This window comes from Balaenoptera musculus, chromosome 16 (assembly GCF_009873245.2).
Source record: "Balaenoptera musculus isolate JJ_BM4_2016_0621 chromosome 16, mBalMus1.pri.v3, whole genome shotgun sequence".
NCBI classification, from domain to species: domain Eukaryota; kingdom Metazoa; phylum Chordata; class Mammalia; order Artiodactyla; family Balaenopteridae; genus Balaenoptera; species Balaenoptera musculus.
This window is the reverse complement of record NC_045800.1, coordinates 53,596,818-53,621,806: the sequence shown is the minus strand read 5'-3', so window position 1 is coordinate 53,621,806 and position 24,989 is coordinate 53,596,818. Positions and strand designations below refer to the sequence as shown.

The 24,989-nt window shown below is 38.7% G+C and overlaps 1 protein-coding gene across 10 annotated transcripts in view; it reads left to right on the top strand.

Annotated features, from left to right (window-relative positions):
* The window catches only part of NRG3 (neuregulin 3), a 1,112,157-nt gene that overhangs the window by 880,832 nt on the left and 206,336 nt on the right, over positions 1-24,989 (top strand). The window lies entirely within an intron of this gene.

Here is a 24,989-nt window from a genome sequence, read left to right as displayed (position 1 = left end):
TTGAGTATGTCATCTCACTGCATCCTGGCCTTGATGGTTTCCAATGAGCTGTCTGCCTATAATTTTATGGAGGATATCTTGTATGTGATGGCTCACTTTTTTCTTGATGTTTTCAAGAATCTTTCTTTGTCTTTATCTGTTGACAATTTGATAATAATGTATCTAGAATAGAATCTCTTTGAGTTTATCCTCCTTGGAGTTCATTGAGCTTCTTCAGTGTATAAACTGTTTTTCATTAAATTTTGGGAAATTTCAGTTGTGTCTTCAAATATTTTTTTGCTTTGTTTTCTCTCTGCTCTCCTTCTGAGATGTCCATTATGCACATGTCAGTGTGAATTATGGTATGAGGTACACTATTCCTCAAACCAGATCATCTCAGTTGATTTGGCTTCACATTCCCTGTTTTTTTCTTCTGCCTGCTGAATTCTTCTGCCTGCTGAAAATCAATTTGATTGTTGCACATTCCAATGACATATTTTTTATTTCATTATTTTTTATAATTTCTACATCATGATTGGCAACCTATTTTGTGAGACTGTCTTCCATTTCACTTACCTCTCTTATACCATGACTCATTTTTTATTTTTAATAGTGATTATTTTCATCTTCTGTATATTTAATTAATTCTTTCTAAAATCTACCTGTAAAATCAACTTTTCATTTCTCTTTATTTTTGTTTCACAATCCCTTGTCTTTTGAAAATTGGACTTTAAAAAAAAACTTTTTCTCCTGAAACATAACTCCTAGAAATTTTGTCATTCCATCTGGAGTCAATTTTTCTTCTGTGCTGGATGTGATGTTATAATTGTAGTGTTAGATATCAACATGAATTTTGGAATTTGGATTTGCTGGTTCATTTTTGAGTAGGATATTGTTTTGTTTCATTCCCTCTTTTTTTTTTCTCTCTTTATGCTCACTTTTTCCTGCCTAAGATGTCCTGGCCATAGTCCATAAAAAAAGCTAGTGATTTTCCTACAATGTGATTGCACATGTCTGTGCTGAGGTGGTATTAAGGATATGACAGATTTGGTCACTAGCCACGAGGCGTCTTGTTTCAGTGTCTCATTGTGAGTCTCTGACTGCCTTCTCCCTAGGCCTGCAGCTACCTAGGAACTACAACTCTGGAAAGTTCCCACTCTCCCCCCCCCATCATTTTCTGTCCTTCTCAGGTCCAGATATTAGTCAGAATAAGGTAGGTTTAAACTTTAAGGCTTCTTAGATCCAGGTACTAGTCAGAATAAGGTTGGTTATATTGCAGTGACCAATGACCCCATTATGTCTGTGGCCTAAAAAAGAACAAAGTTTTATTTCTCACACTTAATGTCAGTTGGGAGTGCTGTGGCTGTGCTTCATTATCACCTTCATTCTGAGAACCAGGAAGATGGGATTTTCTCTTTCTTGCTCAAGAGGATATGTGGAAACAGGTCAGTGGTTCCTAAATCTTCTTCCATAAGGAGTCATATTACTTTTGCTCACATTTCATTGGCTTGAGCAAATCATAAGGCCAAGCCTAACGTCAATAGCACAATAAAGTAGATTCTTCCCCCAAGAGGGTTAATGAGCATTTTACATTATGATATAATGCAGTATACCACATTCTCTTTATTTTTTTTTAACCTGTAATAGATTAACTCCCAGCTACCACTTTCTGCCTTGGTTCCCCCAAACTGTCTGGAGTAAGACTTGGACTGTGCACATCATTCTGTGTTTCTACTCTGTGTAGCTGTTTTCTTGATTCTAGCCCAGCTACCTTTCTGGTTTTCTGTTTTTCACTTTTGTGTCTCATTGTTGTACGTATGTTTGTAAGTATAGGAAAATACCTCGTATAATAAATTTGGTGTCATCTTACTCAGAATGTTATCCATAATTTCTTTTTTGGTGAAAAATAAGCTCCACAAACCCATGATTAAATCCCCTCTCTCCCTGACAAATCATTCCTTAGGATCAGTGTTAGTTTCAGAATACATAACTAACATCATCGAGTCTGGTAGACATGGAATCTCTATATTTTCCAAGGCTTTAGTGTTAACTGATCAGGTAGAATTTCCGTGTAACTGAAATGCATTGCTTGGCCTGAAACGATTTCTCATTAGTAAGTATAAATTGGTGCTTATTCAGCTGAGCCACGCAATTTTTGGTTTAATAAAAGCCCAGTCTGCTCATTTGTTCACTCTGTTTACTCCCTGAAGTCTAAGCCTTTTGTGACTGAATCCAATGCTTAATAAACAGAAGAAAGAATACTAATTGTAGGCACTGTCATGTTGTCATATTCCTAAGAGCTGGACCTGGCTGCAGACCAAATGGCTCTTGGGTAGAATCAACCAAGTTACCCTCCAGCTTAGGTTTCCAGCTGTCACAAAACAGATCTTGGCCTCAGACAAACACATTTGCAGAATAATATCCTGTTTTACCACAGTGGATCAGTGGAGCTCAGCTAACATCAATCTTCCCTATAACTCACTTCGTCCATCAACTTTTACATCCTGCATACTTTCTTCCTCTAATACATATGTCCCCCTTGTGGAATACTGACCAGTCACCCAGATGTGTCATTGGTGCTGGACAAAAGGAAACTAATCTCTACCTCTTTCCCCACCAAAAGCTCACATTTCTACAGGCAAACCATCATGTAGACAGAAATTGATTTCTTCTCTTTGACTGGTGCTGAGAAAGAGGAATTAAATCTCATGTGCAAAACTACTGGAAATAAAAAGCCCTCCAACTAATAAAACAAGGACCTCTGTAAGTGAGTCCTATCTGGAGTAATTGGCTTCCCATTACTGGAGATTGTCAAACAAAGTTTGATGATAATTTGGTATCACAAAAGAGGAGATACTCTTGTGCGCGTGTGTGTGTGTTGCACAGCTAATCCTGTTATAAAAAGCCTTTCTTAGTTCTTTTGGATTTTATTCTTTTGGACTGTATTCTTTATTCAACATTTGCCTTTTTAATCTCACCTCTCGCAATTCTTTCTCATGCTTAAAAAAGGTATATTAAGGTCTCCTTCATTCTAAAAGAAGTTCCTTTTTCCCCTCAATTCTGTTTCTCTTTGAAGTGTCATATCTATTATTTCCTTTACCAAAGGTTCATGTTTAGTTATGTATACTCTTAAAAGCAGGATACATAATACTGCCCACTGAAGTCTGGCCAGTGTCCCTACAACTGTAATGAAACTTCTAAGACAGATCTATGAGCTGGTCCAACGGGGTTATATATGCACTTTCAGGCTCTTATGAGGTCATGGTGTGTGGCACATTCTCCTGAAATACTGATTTTACTCAATAATAAGACATTAAAAACATTATTTTGTTATTAAAACAAACACAAATTATGGAGTACACTGGGAAAATCTTCATAAGATCCTCAAAGCCCAATAGTACCCTCAGGTTGCCGCACAACTCCCACTGAAGTGTGGTGGGTCCACCGTGGGTCAGCAGCCATTCCATGTGAGGTCAAGGGCTCTGCAGTGAAGTATGAAAGTGCTGTGCAGTCTGGACCCCTGGGACTCTCTAAACTAATCAAATGCAGATCCCCTCCAGGGCAAAGACCCTCACTGATGAGGAACCCAAATTTATCAGAATAGCCACAATAGAAGCAAAGGGAAAAAAATGGTTTAAAAGAATAGGGAAAAAGAACAGAGGCTGCATTATCAGTAAATGTGAGGTCATTTTGTTGTTGTTGTTATTAGATACTTTGCAAAAATGACAGAAGAGGGAGCTCTAGAGCCATAATGCTAAGAAAACTGTTCTGACCCATCCGCCTTCCTAAAAGTACAGAGAAACTCCAAAGAAGGAAGAGGTGGAAGAGGAGAAGGAAGAGACAGGAGAGAAGAGCAAAGGGAGGAGGAACAGGAAGAAGACGATGAGAATTAATCATGGTGGATTTCCATGCAAAATTATTGTAAGCTATTATTAGGAAAAAAGAATACAAGCAGAATGACTCAAGCAATAACATTATGCCAGAAAAATGCTCCCCAAATAATAGAAAGTTATAGGCTAATGCATATATTTTTCAGATAAATTAAAGAAGCTATGAAAGAATGACGAAAATTAGGAAAACTTTGAATTGAGGGGATTAGAAAAATTAAGATCTAAAAAGGAAAAAAAATTACAAAAGAAAATAAACATTTTTATTAGTCTTTATTTTTGTTCTGTTGCATGTAACACTGTTGATCTTCTGGAACTCTCTTTCTCTGGCCTCCAGTAGATGAGGGTCCTCCTAATTCTCCTCCAGCAGCTTCTTCCTGCTCTGATTCAGGAGTTCCTCTTCAATGACGTCACAGAAAGGGGACATTTCCTATGGCTCTCTCTTGGTCACTTCTTTCAGTTCACTCTACTCAGTGGCTGCAGCCACTTCTAAAGTTTAAACAAACATAAATTGCCTGCATTCCAAATATGCCACCCTATTCTTGAGCTGATCTACCCATGACTAGCCTGCTGCCTTTCTGGGTGCCTCACTGGCATCTAGCGTGGACCATGTCTTAAGCCACCTACCTACCTAGTGTTTAAATCTATACCTCATCTAAAATTCTATGACTTAGAAAAATGGTGTTTCTTCTCTCTCATTCTCTCAGATTCACAACTTCAAAAGCACCCATCACTGTTCTCTTTCTCACCCTGCCATTTAATCAAATGCCCTTGTCTGCTCAATTTTTGCTTCCTAAGTATTTCTCAAATCTGTTCCCTCCTTGCACTCTCCACCACCACTGCTCAGCTCCATCCACTTCTCAGAAAAGAACTCTTGCAGTAACTTACTTGCTGACTTCATTCTGTCTCATCTGCAAGTGATGTCTAGAACCTGACCACACTTACTGGGTTTGGGGGTTTCCATTTACATAGAAAATAATGCGGGTGTTGTCATTCAAACTTGTGCTTGGCTCTGCCTTCTTTAAGGGCAGTAGATCCTCAACTTGTTTTTGTTCTCAGTACAGTCAAGGAATTAAAAGTTTTTGAATAACACAAGCCAGTAGCAATTATAATACAATAACTGTTAAGATAATTATGACTGCATTAAAATGTCTCAATGTGTGCCTAAAACTGTTCCAAGTGTCACCCTCTAGAAGTGTGTTGCTGTTTACTGCCCTTCCCACCCTCTTTTATATACATGAGGCAATATCTTTGAGTATCCGCCTAAAAAAGTAAGCCACATTTTCCTCTTTCTCATAGCACTTTGTACCCGGATATTTGTGACATCACATAACCCACTTACCTCAGAGCTGACTGACATACAGAGTTGTGGTGTTAAGTAAATAAAACAATCCTGTTCCAAAAAAAAGACTACTCTGTACCGGTACAGAAGAACGAGAGAAGACAATTCCACTGTAAGGAAGCATCACCAGATTTACACATATAAGGTAGTACCAAGAGACTATAAACTCTGGACAGGATTTCACACAAAACTAAATGGCAGTCAAAACAACAACAATGAAAACTTCTCTTATTCCCTGTAGAGATAAGTGAATGCACCCTGTTGTTGTCTACTGTATACTTGTGAGAGAACCCTGAACTAATTTGTAGGTTCATGTTTACAGTTCCAAGGATCGGAAGACTAATATTTTATTTTATGTTTTTTAATTTTTATTTGATATTGGAGTATCGTTGATTAACAATGTTGTGTTAGTTTCAGGTGTACAGCAAAGTGATTCAGTTATGCATATACAAGTATCTATTCTTTTTCAAATTATTATCTCATTTAGGTTATTACAGAATATTGATCAGAGTTACAGTAGGTCCTTGTTGATTATACCCTAGGTCCTTGTTGGTTATCTATTTTAAATATAGCAATGTGTTCATGTCAATCCCAAACTCCCAATCTATCCCTCTTCCCACCCTACACCCCCCCCCCACCAGTAACCATAAGTTCGTTCTCTAAGTCTGTGAGTCTGTTTTTGTTTTGTAAATACATTCATTTGTATCATTTTTTTTAGATTCTGCATATAAGCAATATCATATGACATTTGTCTGTCTCTGTCTGACTTGCTTCACTTAGTATGATAATCTCCAGGTCCATCCATGTTGTTGCAAATTACATGATTTCATTCTTTTTAATAGAAGCCTAATATTTTAAATATCAAAGATCAGGCTTCTTATTGGATCTGTTATGTTTTTAAGGAGACACCCTAAAGGAGGGGGTGGTGGGTAAGAAGCACCTCCCTACTCAAAGAAAATTTAATGATTCCTTTTTATGATAGCAGCCGGCATCACATGTAACAACAACAACAAAGACCCAGATTTTGTAGAAACTGGAGGCACAGTTAGGAAGAGTTTTAATACATCCACAGGTCACCATGTGCAAACAGAATCATTGGCCTACCGAGGTGTGGTCAAGTTTGTAATTGTGGAATTTAAGGTCTTTTATATCTGGTACCAACTTCACTTTTCCCATGCCTACATCCTTACCCAGTGCCTCTCAGGATGTAGAGAAGGGCGGACTGGCCAGGATCAGCCAGAACACACAGAGTAGGAAGTATGTTGCACAGAGGTCATGCAAGTGATGGGGGGATACCCAAAGATTTAAGGGCAATTTGACATCAGTCATCATTCTGGCAGTGGAATTAAGCAATGTAGACAATGATCACACAGAAAACATGTAGTTGGGCGGTCTGCCAATCGTTATTGAGTACTTGCTGTATGCCAGGGAGATGGCAAGTGCTAATGACAGGGTTAGTCAGCATCAGAGTTCTAACAAAAGGGACGGGCTTAGTCCTGGGGCTATATTATTTTAGAAGGTCTCTGTTGCCAAGAAAGTAAGGGAAGTAAAGAGATTTTTGGCCTAATGGAAGGGAAATCTTTCTAAAAACTGGAGTGCCATGGGAGAGATAGAATTTTGAGAAATTCAAGAAAAGGCCAGGGAGCACTTACTGAAAATACTAACGGGAAGATTCATGGACCAGGCTTAGTGGTGGACTGGTTGTCTCTAGGGTTTCTGCTACTCCCAAAAGCCAAATGGGATATTGTAGCAGGCAGTGTCCATGCAGGACTCAGCTAAGAGGATGGTGAAACACGGGCTGTTTTGGCTGGTTGCTTCAAGATCAGTCCCTACAATACAAATATTCCTATGCCCTGGCAACTGTTCAACCAGAAAAGCAGTTTCTATGAGTGCCTTTGACTTTATCTTTTGCCATGGTCCTGGCTCCACGCAGGCACTGATGCCCACAGACAGGGGTGCTAGGCCTGATACATTGTTAAACTTCTAGGCCCTACACATCGGACAGAAGAGGCTTAAAATGGATTTCTCATATCCATGTTTGTACTTGGCCTTTGACTTCAACGCCTCCCTTGAGGTCCTTGCCTTTTGTTCTTTTGGTTTCCCCTTTGGCATCCTATCCAATTGTCTAGGTCTCTTGTCTTCGGATATGATTTCTCTGTCTTTATTACCCCCTGCACTGAATATCTGTGTGTAATAGCCCATTACTGAGAACTAAAAAACTGTATTCAACAGTTATTTGAGAACCACGTTTTAACACCAGTAAAATTTTTCTGGCCATACTCTGGGTTTCTATATATTTACTTTCCTGGAGAAAAAAACATCTAACGTTTGGTTAGGATTTTTCTAGGTTTACTTGTGATTTTTGATTTTAACAAGTGAGTAAGCCTCAGATAAATTATTATCAGCTTAATTATTTTTATCTATAGACAGGAAAGGGAAGCTTACTTGATCACTAACATGGACCTGGCTTAAATTTTAAGTATCCTAATAATAAATATCATGAATTCATTTAACAGTTATTAGATTTCAATTTTGAGTAAGTCACTGTGCTCTATTTTGTGGGGAGGGAGAAAAGGATGTTGCACGTTGAGGTCATTGTCTTGCCTTCAGTAAGTGCTCAATGAAGGTTTGCTATCTTACTGGTGATGATGACAAAAACGATGAGAGTGACATAACAATTGCTAACAGTCTGTTTTCTGTATCAAAATATTTTGAAATTATTGGAGATTAAAAACCAGACTACAAAGCACCAAGTAAAATATATCAAAATGAAGAGAAAAATATGAGGTGGTGAAAAGTACTGAAATGTCAACCAAAGAGGTTTATAAGTATGACTAAGAGTCCACCTGTTTGAGTTTTTATTTGACTTAAGAGTGACCTGAAGCACAGAGTCCAAATTCCTTAGACTTGATGTGGTGGGGACAGCTGGTTCACAGGGGAGTTGGGGGCAGTGTCAGGCTGGAAAAGCTGTGACCTGAGGGATCTTGTGATGATGCTTAACTAAGGGGAAGAGATTTAGAGAAGCTGGAAAGTAGGAAAGATTTGGCCACATCTTTCTGAATGGGAGAGATGAAGATATTAGTGTAAATAGGCATTTTGCTCACAGGAAGAAATAGTGAATTAAAATAAAGTAAATGCAACAAAGATATTTCAGGAAACTCAGTCCTGGAATACTGAGTGTGTGCTGGAATATTCCTATTATGTAGAGACTAGCGTGCTTCGCTAGAGAAGTTATTCTTCAGAGATGTGGCAACTCTTTGGACATATATGTATGTTAAAGCATTTAATGTATTCCAACCACCATGTTTAATTTCAAGAGTTTGGAAAAATGTATCTATGGTGTTGGGATCAGTACACATTGGGAATTAGAGTAAAGGACTGAAATATATATATGAAAACTTATAGTTGAAGTGGTGACTCTATCAGCTTCCTTACACATTGGCAAGATAGTGTTAGAAAACTATTTTTGTTTTTGTTTTTTGTTTTTGGCTTCAAAAAATGAGCTGACACATTCCAGATGGAATGAAGACCATTAGCACATTGCCAAGCCCTCCAACAATGAATTACTGGCGTCAAGCTGTGATATTATAGAAGTGAGGGTTAATCATTGTGTCACTGATGTCCACAGAGTTCATAATTTTAGACTTCTTGCAAGTGGAGTATTGCAATCTTCAGCCTTTTGCCAGGCTACTGAGAGGCAGCAGAGTCAAATATGACAGATGTATTGCCGATGAAAAGCTTGTTTACCTGGGGCAAACAAGGCTTATCTTTTAAGACACTGTTTGAAGAGTGCACAGAATTTCTAGGGAAAGGAATATTCTGGAGGATGGATACGCTCACGTGTTCCTATGGCATTTGTTTTCTCCACATAACGTCTGTGGGTAAATTCAGATTATCTGTTCTAATAGACACATTCAATTTAACACTCAACATGATTCATTGCTATGCCATGCCCTGTTTTCTCAGAGTTCCTTTAAATTTCCAAAGTCTCTTATATGTAAGCTGCACTGACCAATTTTTATTTTAGGAATATGGGAAAGCACCTCTCACCAAATATTAGGAAGATTCCACTGTTAGATATAGATTTAATTTGCTATCAAACTGCATGTTAAAAATAACAATGACCTGTATAAAAAAAAAAAGTAAAATCCACTAGAGGTTACTTTCTACTTATTGTGAATTTTTAAAATCAAATTCCTTTTACTTTAACACCTCATTGATATCAGATGTATTTAAATAATATTTAATTAGGCATTAGGAAAGGGAAAGAATAGAGATCATTCACGACTGAGAGAGAAGTTTCCGTGTGTTGCCACAAATGAGTAGCATCTCAGATAAATGTAAATATCTGAAAGTCAAGGAGCAGGGGCGTATGCAGCTGCAGAAAATGGATGCACAGAAGGGTTTGAACATATGTATCTCATACTTTATAAATCAGCCTGAGGCTGCCCTGCATGATCTAACTGCAGTGCAAACAAACGTTCTGTTCAAGGTGATCAAATTGGTAAACTCAGATTTGATGGAGTAAAACTAAAAAACTAGAGATTATGGTAACTGCTCACAACCTTGCATGTCCTTGTCAATTTATGATGTTTACTCAGATGTATTGATTTCAAGATAGAAACATGTATCCTTCAAATCCTGACTATGTGACACACCAGGCTTAATGTGGAAGAAAAGGACCATCCATGAAGCAGTACTATCCACCAGACTCTTTTTGACTGTGTTGAATCCTCACAACAATCCTCTGAAGTAACACAAATTCTTGTTTAAGACGGAAGAAATTGTAACTTAGAGAGTATTAAAGAACTTGCCTGAGGCCATGTGACTCTTGGATGGGGAATTTGGGATTCAAACAGAGCTCTGTGAAGACCCAAACCCATTCACCTCCTCTGAATCATTCTACCCTGCAGTAAAGGTACCTGTGTTGGATGGACGCAGACACATCCATCGATTTTGTTAGAGTGTGGCTGGGGAATTAGAGAACTTGATACATGTGTGTGGGGGTCGGTTTAGAAGTTTGCTTTGGAAGTGTATAGTTAATATCTTGTAAATTGCATGTAAATATTTCTGCACTTATTTGTGTGAGACTTGACATGACAGAATAGGTAGGGAAATCCAATTACCCATCCATCTGCTGATAAATCAATGAAGACAACTGCAACAAAGTGTTTATTTCATCTTTGCTGAAGGGCATGTTTTTACCAAACGTTAGTTCAATAATCTCATTTGTAAATCTTAGAAATCTGGCCCTTTATAATTATTCACCTTAAACGATCTTTCTTTCCTTCCTTCCTTTGAAAAGTTATGAGAGAATCTCTCTTATGTCATTTGAAGAAGATGCAGATGAACAAAGGATTGCTTTTGTAGTTACTTTGGTGCTGATGAAAGACCATTGGCTTTTGAGTCAAACACATCAATATTCACGCATAAATAGTTGTAAGTTATGTGACCTTGATGAAGTCATTTAAACTGTACCCTTCCATTTCTTAAGTTGTAAAATGGAAGCAGTCCTATCTTCTCACAGGGTTGTGGTGAAAATTAAATGAGATAATGAGCATAAAATCATTTAGCCCGGTATTTTGAACAGAGTAAGTGCACAGTAAATGCTAGCTACAAAATTACTGTCACTATTATTGCTGTAATCACACCTGGGAAAATTATCTTTTCCAAGCCTCATATTCCTCTCAATCATTCATTCATTTATTTATTTTTAAATTTTATTGGAGTATAGTTGATTTACAATGTTGTGTTAGTTTCAAGTATACAGCAAAGTGATTCAGTTATACATATACATACCTTCATTCTTTTTCAGATTCTTTTCTCATATAGGTTATCACAGAATATTGAGTAGAGTTCCCTGTGCTATACAATAGGTCCTTGTTGGGTATCTATCTTATATACAGATTCTTCTCTTTTAAGTGAGGCTTAAATGAGAAAGCATATGTTACATATTCATCACAACACAGAGCCTTAATAAACGTGAATGACTCTTCTCAATCTGTTTTCATCCAGATGCCCTTTTGTCGCTAAGTAACTGCCCTTTGTTAGGCTTGGGATTGTGGACAGTCAAAACTGACACCACTTTCAGAGCCCTGGCATTTCAACATGGTCTATCAGTTTTCTGGGAAGATACACATTCTCAAATTTATCTTCCCTGACCAAAGGAGTCACCAAGTGTAGGGACTCTTGACCCACACTTAGTCTGATTAGATATCAAATAGCTTCCTGCTATAGAAAATGGACTGCATTATTGGAGTTAGAGTGTCCCAAGTATACTGAAGTCAATCATATAACTTTATATCAGTTTCTCTTAGAGCTTATCATTTTAGTCTAATCAGTGCTCTTCAAATGCAGTGTGCACACATACCCCCTGGTGATCTTGTGGAAATGAAGCTTCAGTTTCAGTAGGTCTGGGTCAAGGCCAGAGGTTCTGAATGTTAAAGGTCCCAGATGATGAAGATGCTGCAAGATCACACTTTGAGAGGGTCTCAGTGTTAATGAAGCCACACCCTATTTAGACCTTATCTTTGACCAGCAAATGTTAAGCAGACCTTCCTTTCACGTCTTATATTCTCCCCTCTGAGCTCTGTGTTTCCTTTTTACAACACCACTCCCTTTAAACGTGAAGGCACTTAAAGTAAACATGCTAACTGGTCCTCAAATAAATCCTTTACTTTCATATCCACAAACCTTTTATCTGTGTTTTTGTTATTCATTTTAGTATCATTCTGTCTTCTCAGCTTGGCAAACTCCTACTCATCCTTCTAGAACCAGTTCAAATTTCTCCTCTTCTGTGATCACCTCCTTCCCAAAGTAGCACATTTTTTTCCTTCACTGTGCTCCCCTGACATGTTGCACATATATGTTTAGCAATTATCCTTTTCTTCTGTAATTTTTATCTCTATTTTATATTCTTGATGATAATAGAACACCACGAGGGAATTTCGGATCCAATTCCCAGCATCTGATTCTGTCTCGGCAGACACTAAACACTCAAAACAATTTAGGAGCCTGAAGGTATACAGTAGAACAAGCAGAGTCTGTGGGAGGCAGGCAAGGCTGTGTCCGACTTCCTGCTCCCCCATGATTGTTGTAAAGTTGTAGGGTACCTTAGCTTTTCTTGACCTCAGTTTTTTCACCTATAAAAATTCAAATATTTTACCTTACACTATAAGGCTGCTGTGAGGATTATATAAGATAACATCTATGTTGCATTTAGCCCTAGTACCTGAGGAGTAGCCAATAAGTGTTAATATCGTGGTTTCTTATTATTCTTAGTATTATTGGATTGTTTGAGAATTACCTCAAATCATATCAACAGATGCTAGAATGTAATTCTTCCCCTTCCATTTTAGACTGAATGAGTTAATGTTATATTTATTTTATTATGGTCTCATAGTGTCCACTGTTATTTTGAAGACTCCCAAACTTTCAGAGAGTATAAGCTATTTAAATACATAAAAATGAAATATATAAATGTATATTATCTTGCATTTCACATTAGGCCCTTGAAAGACGTTTTTGAACTAAGTCATGAGAAAACTTCCTTTGAGCAACACTTCTTACATTTAAGCAACTTCATGACTGAGAGCATTCTGCATTTCCAAGGTCAAACATTTACTAAGATACTTAATTTACAAATTGTGATATATAGTCTGCTGTGTCTGGTGTTCATTTTCACTGCTGTTTTTATGCCACAATCCCTCCTGATCCATCTGGCCAAGAACTTGCCTGAGATGTTCCCTCCCTCCTTGTGTCTCACTCTTTGCAGCACAGATAAATGGATTAAGAACATGAAATAATCAGAGCACATCAAGCGGAGAAGACAATTCCTTTGCATAGAGTTGCCTGCATTGATTGCAATTTGAATGCATGATGACTTCTTTCCCAGGAGTGTGAAAAAGAAATAGTTTACAAAATACCCGGGAAGTCTCTCAAGGAAACTAATTAATGGCATTATTATCTTAAGCACAGCAAAGATTATTGAAAAGTTTCCTGTTACTCAAAATACTTTAGAAAACAAATTATGATTACCTTGGATACTGTGCTTTAACGAATCTTTCATTGATTTTCTGTATGTTTACAGAGAGGGTTCAGACTTTATTTTCAACAATTTATACAGCACTTGCATGAGAGGGCTTCATAGGCACTGGATGGAAAAATCATTTTCTGCTATAGCATTTCATAAGGCAAAAACCAAGAACTTGAAACAAAGGAAAAAATATCAGACCTGCCCCATATATGGTGTTTCTCTAGAATATATAATTAGAAATGGATTGGCTGAATTGAACGGGGGTGTGCATGTCCAGATGTGCTAGGTAATACCACAATTTTTACCAAAGTGGTCACAGAAATTGACATTTCAATTGCTTTGTATCCTTAACAACAGGTGGTATTTTGGACTTTTCAATTTTCCCATTTTGCTGTATTTATAAATGTATTTTGTCTTGGACTTAATATTTTCATCACCATATTTCTTATGTCTTATGGCCATTTGGATCCCCCTGTTTTGTTTTGAGAGCTTCTTCAAGTCTTTTGCCCAAATTTCTCTTTGGTTACCAGGTTTTTTTCTTATTGATTAATAATACTTCTTCATATATTCAAAATATTTGGCATGGTGTATCTGGTGTGTGTCTGTGTGTGTGTTGGAAATATACTATGATTTTTACTTTCACTTGGTTTCTTATGCTTTTGGTGAATGGAGGTTAATTATGGATTTTAATGTAAAGTTTACCTATGTTTTCCTTTTTTTTTTTAGTTTGTGCTTTTTGGGTCGTGTATAAGAGATCTATCTCAACCTTGAATTTCTGAAAATATACTCTTATATCACCTTCAAAAACTTTTATATTTTTACCTTTCATATTTAGATCTTTAATCCACCTTGAACTGAATTTTCTTGTTGTGCTAGTTGTATCAGTCAGACCCAATTAGGAGACAGAGATCAGCCAATTTTTCTTAAAATAATTTAATATAAAGAATTGTTAACGAGATATAAACGGCATCCAACATTTGACTAGAAAGACAAAACAAAAAACCAAAAAAAACCTTGAATTAACACAGAGGTAGCAACTGCAGGAAGCAGTTGCCATATGTATATTTCACTATATGATTGGGGAAACAAAGGGAGAGGTTGTCATTAATATTTATTAGTGTAGAGGAAAGGACCCAAGTGCTGAAACTCAGGCCTTTGAGGAGGGGGCGCTGCTCAGTTGGTTCTGATGTCTCTGAGCTCACAGGAGGGGCCCTGGCCAGATGGGGCCATGTGTCTTAGGAGAGTGCAGTGAGGTTCTGCACATATTGGAAAGACTGTATTTACCTGCCATGGTGGGGAGGAACTGCCTCCTGCCAAGCTGACTCGCAAGAATAGAAAGCAGACCGGGAACCAAAGGAAAGCCATGATTTTGAGCTGCTTCAGCGTCCCAAACTTCTATCTCTGTCTCCCCAGTTTGGTGAAATCATTGTGTTTTACTTGGGATACCCCAGCCACGGTCCAGAAAACATCTCCAGGTGAAAAGTCAGTTCATTGAAGGGTACCCTCATGGATTCCCCTCATGTTTCCACTGTCAGTGATCACGGTTCTACACTGCTTGATTTCAAATGTCTGAAAACGTTTGTTTTCTAGTTGTATAAAGAGGGAAGTGTAGTTCAGTCCCAGGTAATCTAACATGGTTAGAAGCAAAGCTTCTTATGTCTTTGACTTTTTTCAATGTTTATTCCTCTGGTAGTTTATAAGTTTTACATTATTATTTTATTCCTTTAGCAGGTGCAATTTCATGACATATTTTTTACATTATTTTAGGTGAAATGTAATGCTTATAGCTTGTTAGTGAGGTTTTGCCGGTGACAAAGTCTCTCTTCCGTGTGTCTAGAAATGTCTTTATTTGCTTCATACTTAAAAGATAATTTCATTGGATATAGAATTCTATCCAGGAAACTTTTTCTTTAGCATAATGAAGATACTCTTCTACTTTCTTGTGACTTCCATTGTTGCTATTAGTCTGTTATTTCTTTGTGGGTAATCATTGTTTTTAACTGATTTTAATCTGTTTTGGTTTTGTTTTTGAAGTTCTGGAATTTCACTATAATAAACCATTCACGCATTTCTTTATTTTCTACTTGGAATTCTTTGACTTGTTGAACCTGTGTTTATTTCATCCTTTCTATAATTTCTCATCCATTATGTTTTCAAATGTTTCCTCTACTTTATTCCCTTTCTCTTCTCTTTTGTAAATTTTGAATGCATGTTAGAACCTCTCTGTCTTCCATGCCTCTTAACTAGTTTTCTTCATGTTTCCCATGTTATTTGATCTCTGCTGCATTCTGGATAAGCCCTATTCATTATTTCCAGTTTCCTCTGTACCTCTTTTTTTTTTTAACATCTTCATTGGAGTATAAGTGCTTTAAAATGTTGTGTTAGTTTCTGCTGTGTAACAAAGTGAATCAGCTATATGTATACATATATCCCCATATCCCCTCCCTCTTGTGCCTCCCTCCCACCCTCCCTATCCCACCCCTTTAGGTGGTCACAAAGCACCAAGCTGATCTCCCTGTGCTATGCGTCTGCTTCCCACTAGCTAACTATTTTACATTTGGTAGTGTATATATGTCAATGTTACTCTTTCACTTCGGCCCAGCTTACCCTTCCCCCTCCCCATGTCCTCAAGTCCACTCCCTATGACTGAGTCTTTATTCCTATCCTTCCCCTAGGTTCATTAGAACCATTTTATTTTATTTTAGATTCCATATACATGTGTTAGCACACAGTATTTGTTTTTCTCTTTCTGACTTACTTCACTCTGTAGGACAGACTCTAGGTCCATCCACCTCACTACAAATAACTCAATTTTGTTTCTTTTAATGGCTGAGTAATATTCCATTGTATACATGTGCCACATCTTCTTTATCCATTCATCTGTCGATGGACACTTAGGTTGCTTCCATGTCCTGGCCATTGTAAATAGTGCTGCAATGAACATTGTGGTACATGACTCTTTTTGAATTATGGTTTTGTCAGGGTATATGCCCAGTAGTGGGATTACTGGGTCATAGGGTAGTTCTATTTTTAGTTTTTTAAGGAACCTCCATACTGTTCTCCATAGTGACTGTATCAGTTTACATTCTCACCAACAGTGCAAGAGGGTTCCCTTTTCTCCACACCCTCTCCAGCATTTATTGTTTGTAGATTTTTTGATGATGGCCATTCTGGCTGGTGTGAGGTGATACCTCATTGTAGTTTTGATTTGCATTTCTCTAATGATTAGTGATGCTGAGCATCCTTTCATGTGTTTGTTGGCAATCTGTATATCTTCTTTGGAAAAATATCTATATAGGTCTTCTGCCCATTTTTGGATTGGGTTGTTTCGTTTTTGGATATTGAGCTGCATGAGCTGCTTGTATATTTTGGAGATTAATCCTTTGTCCATTGATTCGTTTGCAAATATTTTCTCCCGTTCTGAGGGTTGTCTTTTCATCTTGTTTAGCTTTTCCTTTGCTGTGCAAAAGCTTTGAAGTTTCATTAGGTCCCATTTGTTTATTTTTGTTTTTATTTCCATTTCTCTAGGAGGTGGGTCAAAAAGGATCTTGCTGTGATTTATTTCATAGAATGTTCTACCTGTATTTTCCTCTAAGAGTTTTATAGTATCTGGCCTTACATTTAGGTCTTTAATTTATTTTGAGTTTATTTTTATGTATGGTGTTAGGGAGTGTTCTAATTTCATTCTTTTACATGTAGCTGACTCATTTTCCCAGCACCACTTATTGAAGAGACTGTCTTTTCTGCATTGTATACTCTTGCATCCTTTGTCAAAGATAAGGTGTCCATAGGTGCGTGGGTTTATCTCTGGGCTTTCTATCCTGTTCCATTGATCTATATTTCTGTTTTTGTGCCAGTACCATACTGTCTTGATTACTGTATCTGTGTAGTATAGTCTGAAGTCATGGAGCCTGATTCCTCCAGCTCCATTTTTCTTTCTCAAGCTTGCTTTGGCTCTTTCAGGTCTTTTGTGTTTCCATACAAATTGTGAAATTTTTTGTTGTAGTTCTGTGAAAAACGCCACTGGTATCTGGATAGGGATTGCATTGAATCTGTAGAATGCTTTGGGTAGTAGAGTCATTTCAACAATTTTGATTCTTCCAATCCAAGAACATGGTATATCTCTCCATCTGTCTGTATCATCTTTAATTTTTTTCATCAGTGTCTTATAGTTTTCAGCATGCAGGTCTTTTGTCTCTTTAGGTAGGTTTATTCCCAGGTATTTTATTCTTTGTGTTGCAATGGTAAATGGGAGTGTTTCCTTAATTTCTCATTCAGATTTTCCGTCGTTACTGTATAGGAATGCAAGAGATTTCTTTATCCTGCTACTCTACCAAATCCATTGATTAGCTCTAGTAATTTTCTGGTAGCATCTTTAGGATTCTGTATGTATAGTATCATGTCATCTGCAAACAGTGACAGTTTTACTTCTTCTTTTCCTATTTGGATTCCTTTTATATCTTGTTCTTCTCTGATTGCTGTTGCTAACACTTCCAAAAGTATGTTGAGTAATAGTGGTGAGAGTGGGTAACCTTGTCTTGTTCCTGATCTTAGAGGAAGTGGTTTTAGTTGTTCACCATTGAGAATGATGTTGGCTGTGGGCTTGTCATATATGACCTCTATTATGTTGAGGTAGGTTCCCTCTATGCCCACTTTCTGGAGAGTTTTTATCGTAAATGGGTGTTGAATTTTGTTGAAAACTTTTTCTGCATCTATTGAGATGATCATATGGTTTATATCCTTCAGTTTGTTATGGTATATCACATTGATTGACTGATATCTTGAAGAATCTTTGCATTCCCAGGATAAACCCCACTTGATCATGGTATATGATCCTTTTAATGTGCTGTTCGATTCTGTTTGCTAGTATTTGGTTGAGGAGTTTTGCATCTATGTCCATCAGTGATATTGGCTTGTACTTTTCTTTTTTGTGTGACGTCTTTGTCTGGTTTTGGTATCAGGGTGATGGTGGCCTCATAGAATGAATTTGGGATTGTTCTTCCATCTGCTATATTTTGAAAGAGTTTGAGAAGGATAGGTATTAGTTCTTCTCTAAATGTTAGATAGAATTCACCTGTGAAGCCATCTGGTCCTGGGGTTGTCTTTGTTGGAAGATTTTTAATCACAGTTTCAATTTCAGTGCTTGTGATTGGTCTGTTCATATTTTCTATTTCTTCCTGGTTCAGTCTCAGAAGGTTTTAATTTTCTAAGAATTTGTCCATTTCGTCCAGGTTGTCCATTTTATTGGCATATAGTTGCTTACAGTAATCTCTCATGACCTTTGTATTTCTGCTGTGTCAGTTGTTACTTCGCCTTTTTCATTTCTAATTGTGTTGATTTGAGTCTTCTCCGTTTTTTCCGTGGTGAGTCTGGCTAATGGTTTATCAATTTTGTTTATCTTTTCAAAGAACCAGCTATTAGTTTTATTGATCTTTGCTATTGTTTCCTTCATTTCTTTTTCATTTATTTCTGATCTGATCTTCATGATTTCTTTCCTTCTGCTAACTTTGGGGTTTTTTGTTCTTCTTTCTCTAATTTCTTTAGGTGTAAGGTTAAGTTGTTTATTTGAGATTTTTCTTGTTTCTTGAGGTAGGATTGTATTGCTATAAACTTCCCTCTTAGAACTGCTTTTGCTGCATCCCATAGGTTTTGGGTCGTCATGTTTTCATTGTCATTTGTTTCTAGGTATTTTTTGATTTCCTCTTTGATCTTTTTAGTAATCTCTTGATTATTTAGTAGCATTTTGTTTAGCCTCCATGTGTTTGTATTTTTTTACAGATTTTTTCCTGTAATTGATATCTAGTCTCATAGCGTTGTGGTCGGAAAACATACTTGATATGACTTCAGTTTTCTTAAATTTACCAAGACTTGATTTGTGACCCAAGATATAATCTATCCTGGAGAATGTTCCATGAGCAGTTGAGAAGAAAGTGTATTCTGTTGTTTTGGGATGGAATGTCCTATAAATATCAGTTAAGTCCATCTGGTCTAATGTGTCATTTAAAGCTTGTGTTTAGTTATTTATTTTCATTTTGGATGATCTGCCCAGTGGTGAAAGTGGGGTGTTAAAGTCCCCTACTGTGATTGTGTTACTGTCGATTTCCCCTTTTATGGCTGTTAGCAGTTGCCTTATGTATTGAGGTGCTCCTATGTTGGATGCCTAAATATTTACAGTTGTTATATCTTCTTCTTGGATTGGATCCCTTGATCATGATGTAGTGTCCTTCTTTGTCTCTTGCAATAGTCTTTATTTTAAAGTCTATTTTGTCTGATATGAGAATTGCTACTCCAGCTTTCTTTTGATTTCTATTTGCATGGAGTATCTTTTTCCATCCTCTGACTTTCAGTGTGTATGTGTCCCTAGGTCTGAAGTGGGTCTCTTGTAGACAGTATATATATGGGTCTTGTTTTTGTATCCAGCCAGTTTATGTCTTTTGGTTGGAGCATTTAATCCATTTACATTTAAGGTAATTATCGATATGTATGTTCCTATTACCATTTTCTTAATTTTTTGAGTTTTCTTATTGTAGGTGTTTTCCTTCTCTTGTGTTTCCTGTCTAGAGTAGTTCCTTTAGCATTTGTTGTTAAGCGGGTTAGGTGGTTCTGAATTCTCTTAACTTTTGCTTGTCTGTAAAGGTTTTAATTTCTCCATTGAATCTGAATGAGATCCTTGCTGGGTACAGTAATCTTGCTTTTAGGTTTTTGCCTTTCATCACTTTAAATATGTCCTACCACTCCCTTCTGGCTTGCAGAGTTTCTGCTGAAAGATCAGCTGTTAACCTTATGGGGTTTCCCTTGCATGTTATTTGTTGCTTTTCCCTTGCTGCCTTTAATATTTTTTCTTTGAATTTAAGTTTTGATAGTTTGATTAATATGTGTCTTGGTGTGTTTCTCCTTGGATTTATCCTGTATGGGACCCTTGCGCTTCCTGGACTTGATTGACTATTTCCTTTCCTATTTTAGGGAAATTTTCAACTATAATTTCTTCAAATTTTTTCTCAGACCCTTTCTTTTTCTCTTCTTCTTCTGGGACCCGTATAATTTGAATGTTGGTGCTTTTAATGTTGTCCCAGATGTCTCTGAGACTGTCCTCAATTCTTTTCATTGTTTTTTCTTTAATCTTCTCTGTGGTAGTTATTTCCACTATTTTATCTTCCAGGTCACTTATCCGTCCTTCTGCCTCAGTTATTCTGCTATTGATTCCTTCTAGACTATTTTTAATTTCATTTATTGTGTTGTTCATCATTGTTTGCTCTTTAGTTCTTCTAGGTCCTTGTTAAACGTTTTCTGTGTTTTCTCCATTCTCTTTCCAAGACTTTGGATCATCTTTACTATCATTACTCTGAATTCTTTTTCAGGTAGACTGTCTATTTCCTCTTCATTTTTTTGGTCTGGTGGGTTTTTACCTTGTTCCTTCATCTGCTGCATATTTCTCTGTTTTCTCATTTTGTTTAACTTACTGTGTTTGTGGTCTCCTTTTCACAGGCTGCAGGTTCTTAGTTCCCATTATTTTTGGTGTCTGCCCCCAGTGGGTGAGGTTGGTTCAGTGGGTTGTGTAGGCTTCCTGGTGGAGGGGACTGTGCCTGTGTCCTGGTAGATGAGGCTGTGTCTTGTCCTTCTGGTGGGCAGGGCCGTGTCCTGTGGTGTGTTTTGGAGTGTCTGTGAGCTTAATATGACTTTAGGCAGCCTCTCTGCTAATGGGTGGGGTTGTGTTCCTGTCTTGCTAGCTGTTTGGCATGGGGCATACAGCACTGGAGCTTGCTGGCCGTTGGATGGAGCTGGGTGTTAGTGTTGAGACGAAGATCTCTGGGAGAGCTCTCGCCGATTGATATTAATTACATGGGGCTGGGAGGTCTCTGGTCGTCCATTGTCCTGAACTCTTCTCTCCCACCTCAGAGGCTCAGGCCTGACACCTGGCCATAGCACTGAAACCCTGTCAGCCACATGGCTGAGAAGAAAAGGGAGAAAGAAAAAAACAAACAATTAAACAAACAAAAAAACAAAAACAAAAAAATGGACAGACAGAACCCTAGGACAGATGGTAAAAGCAAACCTATACAGACAAAAATCACAGAAAGAAGCATACACATACACACTTATAAAAAGAAAAAAAGGAAAAAAATAAAAAATAAAAAAAAATAAAAAAATTAAAAAAAAAGAAAAAAAGGAAGAGAGCAACCATACCAAGAAACAAAGTGATTTTAAGCACTAAATACTAAACTAAGATAAACATAAAACTAGAAATAAATTAGACGCAGAAAGCAAACCCCAAGTCTACAGTTGCTCCCAGTGTCCACTGCCTCAGTTTTGGGAACATTCGTTGTCTATTCAGGTATTCTTCAGATGCAGGGTACAACACGTTGATTGTGGGGATTTAATCCACTGCTCCTGAGGCCGCACAGAGAAATTTCCCTTTCTCTTTGTTTACACAGCTCCTGGGGTTCAGCTTTGGTTTTGGCCCCACCTCTGTGTGTAGGCTGCCCTCAATAATCTGTTACCAGCCCAAACAGGAGGGGGTTAAAGCCACAGCTGATTAGGGTTCTCTTGCTCACTCAGGCCAGGGGGAGGGAGGGGTGCACTAGTCATAACTGGAATGCGGAGTGAGCCTGAGGCGGCAGAGCCAGCATGACGTTGCAACAGCCTGAGGCATGCCATGTGTTCTCCCAGGGAAGTTGTCCCTGCATCATGGGACCCTGGCAGTGGCGGGCTGCATAGGCTCCCGGGCGTGTGTGGATAGTGACCTGTGCTTGCACACAAGATTCTTGGTGGCAGCAGCAGCAGCATTAGTGGTTTATGTCTGTCTCTGGAGCTCATTTAGGTGGTGCATTGCCTTCTATGGGCACACTGGGGAGGAATCCCCTCTCCTTGTGCACCCCAAAACAAAGGTCTCTGGCCTCTCCGGCAGGTCCAGACTTTCTCCTGGTCTCCCTTCTGGCTAGCTGTGGCACACTAGCCCCCTTCAGGCTGTCTTCACGCAGTCAACCCCAGTCCTCTCCCTGGGGTCTGACCTCCAAAGCCCAAGCCTCAACTTCCAGCCCCCACCCTCCCTGGCGGGTAAGCAGAGAAGCCTATCAGGCTGGTGAGTGCTGGTCAGCACTGATCCTCTGTGCAGGAATCTCTCTGCTTTGTCCTCTGCACCCCTGTTGCTGCGCTCTCCTCTGTGACTCCAAAGCTTTCCCCCTCCAACCCCCTGTCCCCCCAGTGAAGGGGCTCCCTAGTGTGTGGAAACTTTTCCTCCTTCACAGCTCCCTCTCAGAGGTTTGGGTCCCATCCCTATTCTTTTGTCTCTGTTTTTTCTTTTCTCTTTTGCTCTACCCAGGTACATGGGGATTTTCTTACCTTTTCAGAAGTCTGAGGTCTTCTGCCAGCGTTCAGTAGGTGTTCTGTAGAAGTTGTTCCACATATAGATGTATTTTTGATGTTTTTGTGGGGAGGAAGGTGATCTCCACGTCTTACTCCTCTGCCATCTTGAAGGTCTCCCCCTACTATGTATCTCTTTAGCTACTTCTTTTTGTTTTTTTTAAATATCAACCAAGGGGATGACAGTTTCAGTACCAATAAACCCTTATTCAATGTATTTTCCCAAGGAAAAAAAGGGTAAGGGGAAAGGGTCAGCATGTGTGTTACAAAATGATAGCAAATGGGAAAGGAAGTACCTGGCACAGCAAAATCAACCATCAAATAAACACTGCCCAGATGGGGTCACCAAAGCCCAAGGGGGCTCAGTCTCCTGTAGTTCAGTAATGAGGGGAAGGGATGAGGGAAAGAACAGACATGTACATGTTTTTCTACCTTCCCTCCCTCCCTCCCCATAAATTCAAGATTTCACACAAAGCTTTGGTTTCTAGCAGTAAACATGGAGTTACATTCGTCTGTCTCCTGTTGAACAATCTTCTGGCCACTTTGACGTAAGTTTATTGCCCCTGCATAAAAGTTCCTGAGTGACTTGGATATACATTCATCTTTCCTTTTGTGGTCTCCCAACCCCACTTTCTACATGGAAGACCCCCTCATTGCTCCTCTCTACCCTAGGATTAGAGATTAAAGTAGGTTTTAATCCCTCCAAAGACAGCAGTCTGTTTGGGATGAATCACATCAAGGAATGGTCATGACTCAGGAGATTGGGAACAAGGGATGGAGAGTTCTTAGCTTCTTTAGGATTTTTGCACCAATCATTTAATTGCAGACATCCCACAAATTAAACGTATAAGTGTATGGGCTATTTTGGGGGGGGGCACGAAGGGGGAAAGAAGAGGAGGTAGGAATCCAGTTTTTAGGACAGAAGATCTTGTTTGAAATAAGAAATAGGGGAAGGGGAACACAAAAGAAAGTGTGGTTCAAGGCCCCTCTCTTCAAGAAGAGGGGCCCCCAAGCTTATGTTTCAGATCTTTTTGACTGGTGCAGAACTTTTATCAAAGATGCTTTGGCTATTTTTCTCAGTATAAAAAGAAGTTTGTAGACAATAAAACCCAAAAGAACATGGAGAAGACCAACACATTATATTTACACAAACTAGGCAACCTAGCAATCACCAAATCAGCTACTTGTGAAGTCCTACGAAGCCCAGACAAATACAGTAACTAGAGGGGGGAAGCAACTGGGGGAGACAAGAACCCAGGATCAGACACATATCACCCAATGCATTCTATTGCATTTGCCCCCTTACAACACAGTGAGGTAGGTTTGCAGTGATCTCCAGCATGTAAATGAAACCCCCTTCTCTCCTTCAGCTACCATGACACTAATCACTGCTGCAGCAGGGCAGGACACTGGCTCTGGGAACCACAAAGAATCCATCGCTGATGGTCTCTCTGGAAGCCAAGGGGGAAAAGCCCAGAATTGTTAAAGATTAAGGATCTTGTCCTTGCTTCATATATCCATCTCTGGGCAGCTCAAGATGGGTACAGAGGCATCGTTCTTAAAACCTGTCCTTACCAACTCACATATTTATTTTACAAAAACGCACACAGTACACCCTTTGTGCATGGTAAGCCTAGCCCAATCCAGTGAAGGATGGATCTGGTATGTAAAGCAAGTCCTGTGCCCTGGGATTAGAGGTCTGGAACAGGAATCCTTTATCACACATACAGACGACCTCTGACCAGTCTTGGCTTCCCCTCTCTGCAGCTTTTACCTGGCCCAGCCTCTCCTAACCTCTCTGCACCACCTTTTCCTGTTCAGACCAATTTCCAATCTGTCAGGAGGAGACCAAGTCATGAGGCAACCCAGTTAAAACCTAGGCTCCCATGAAACATTGAAGATGGGGGGTTTCAAGAGGACACTATGGCAGAAAAGCCAGCTCTAATTGGCAAAAATGAGGTAGCTCAATAGGTATACACTCCAAATAGTTGTTCTCTCTGGTGATTCAGCAACAGAAAGTGTTCCTGCTGTGCAGACCCAGAGCTGCTGCTGACTTATCCCTGAGATTGTGCACATACCTGAGAACACAGTGCAGGAATGAGGTCCTTAATTAAAATACACAAAAATACAAAACCGGAATATTTATATTATGAAAAAAAAAGTTAAAATGCACAAGATCCATCATTTGCACACAGCTAGTGCAGCTGGCATCCTGGAGAAATTGGGACCCAAGGTACAGTCATCCAAGGGAGCAAATAAATAAAATTGTATTGGCCCAGAATGGGGTGGGAGTGGGCTTAGAAGCAGCAGGTCTGCAGCTGTTCCCTCAACCCCCCTTTTGCCTATCATCACAAACCACTGCTTAGGACAGTTCTCAGCACTCTGT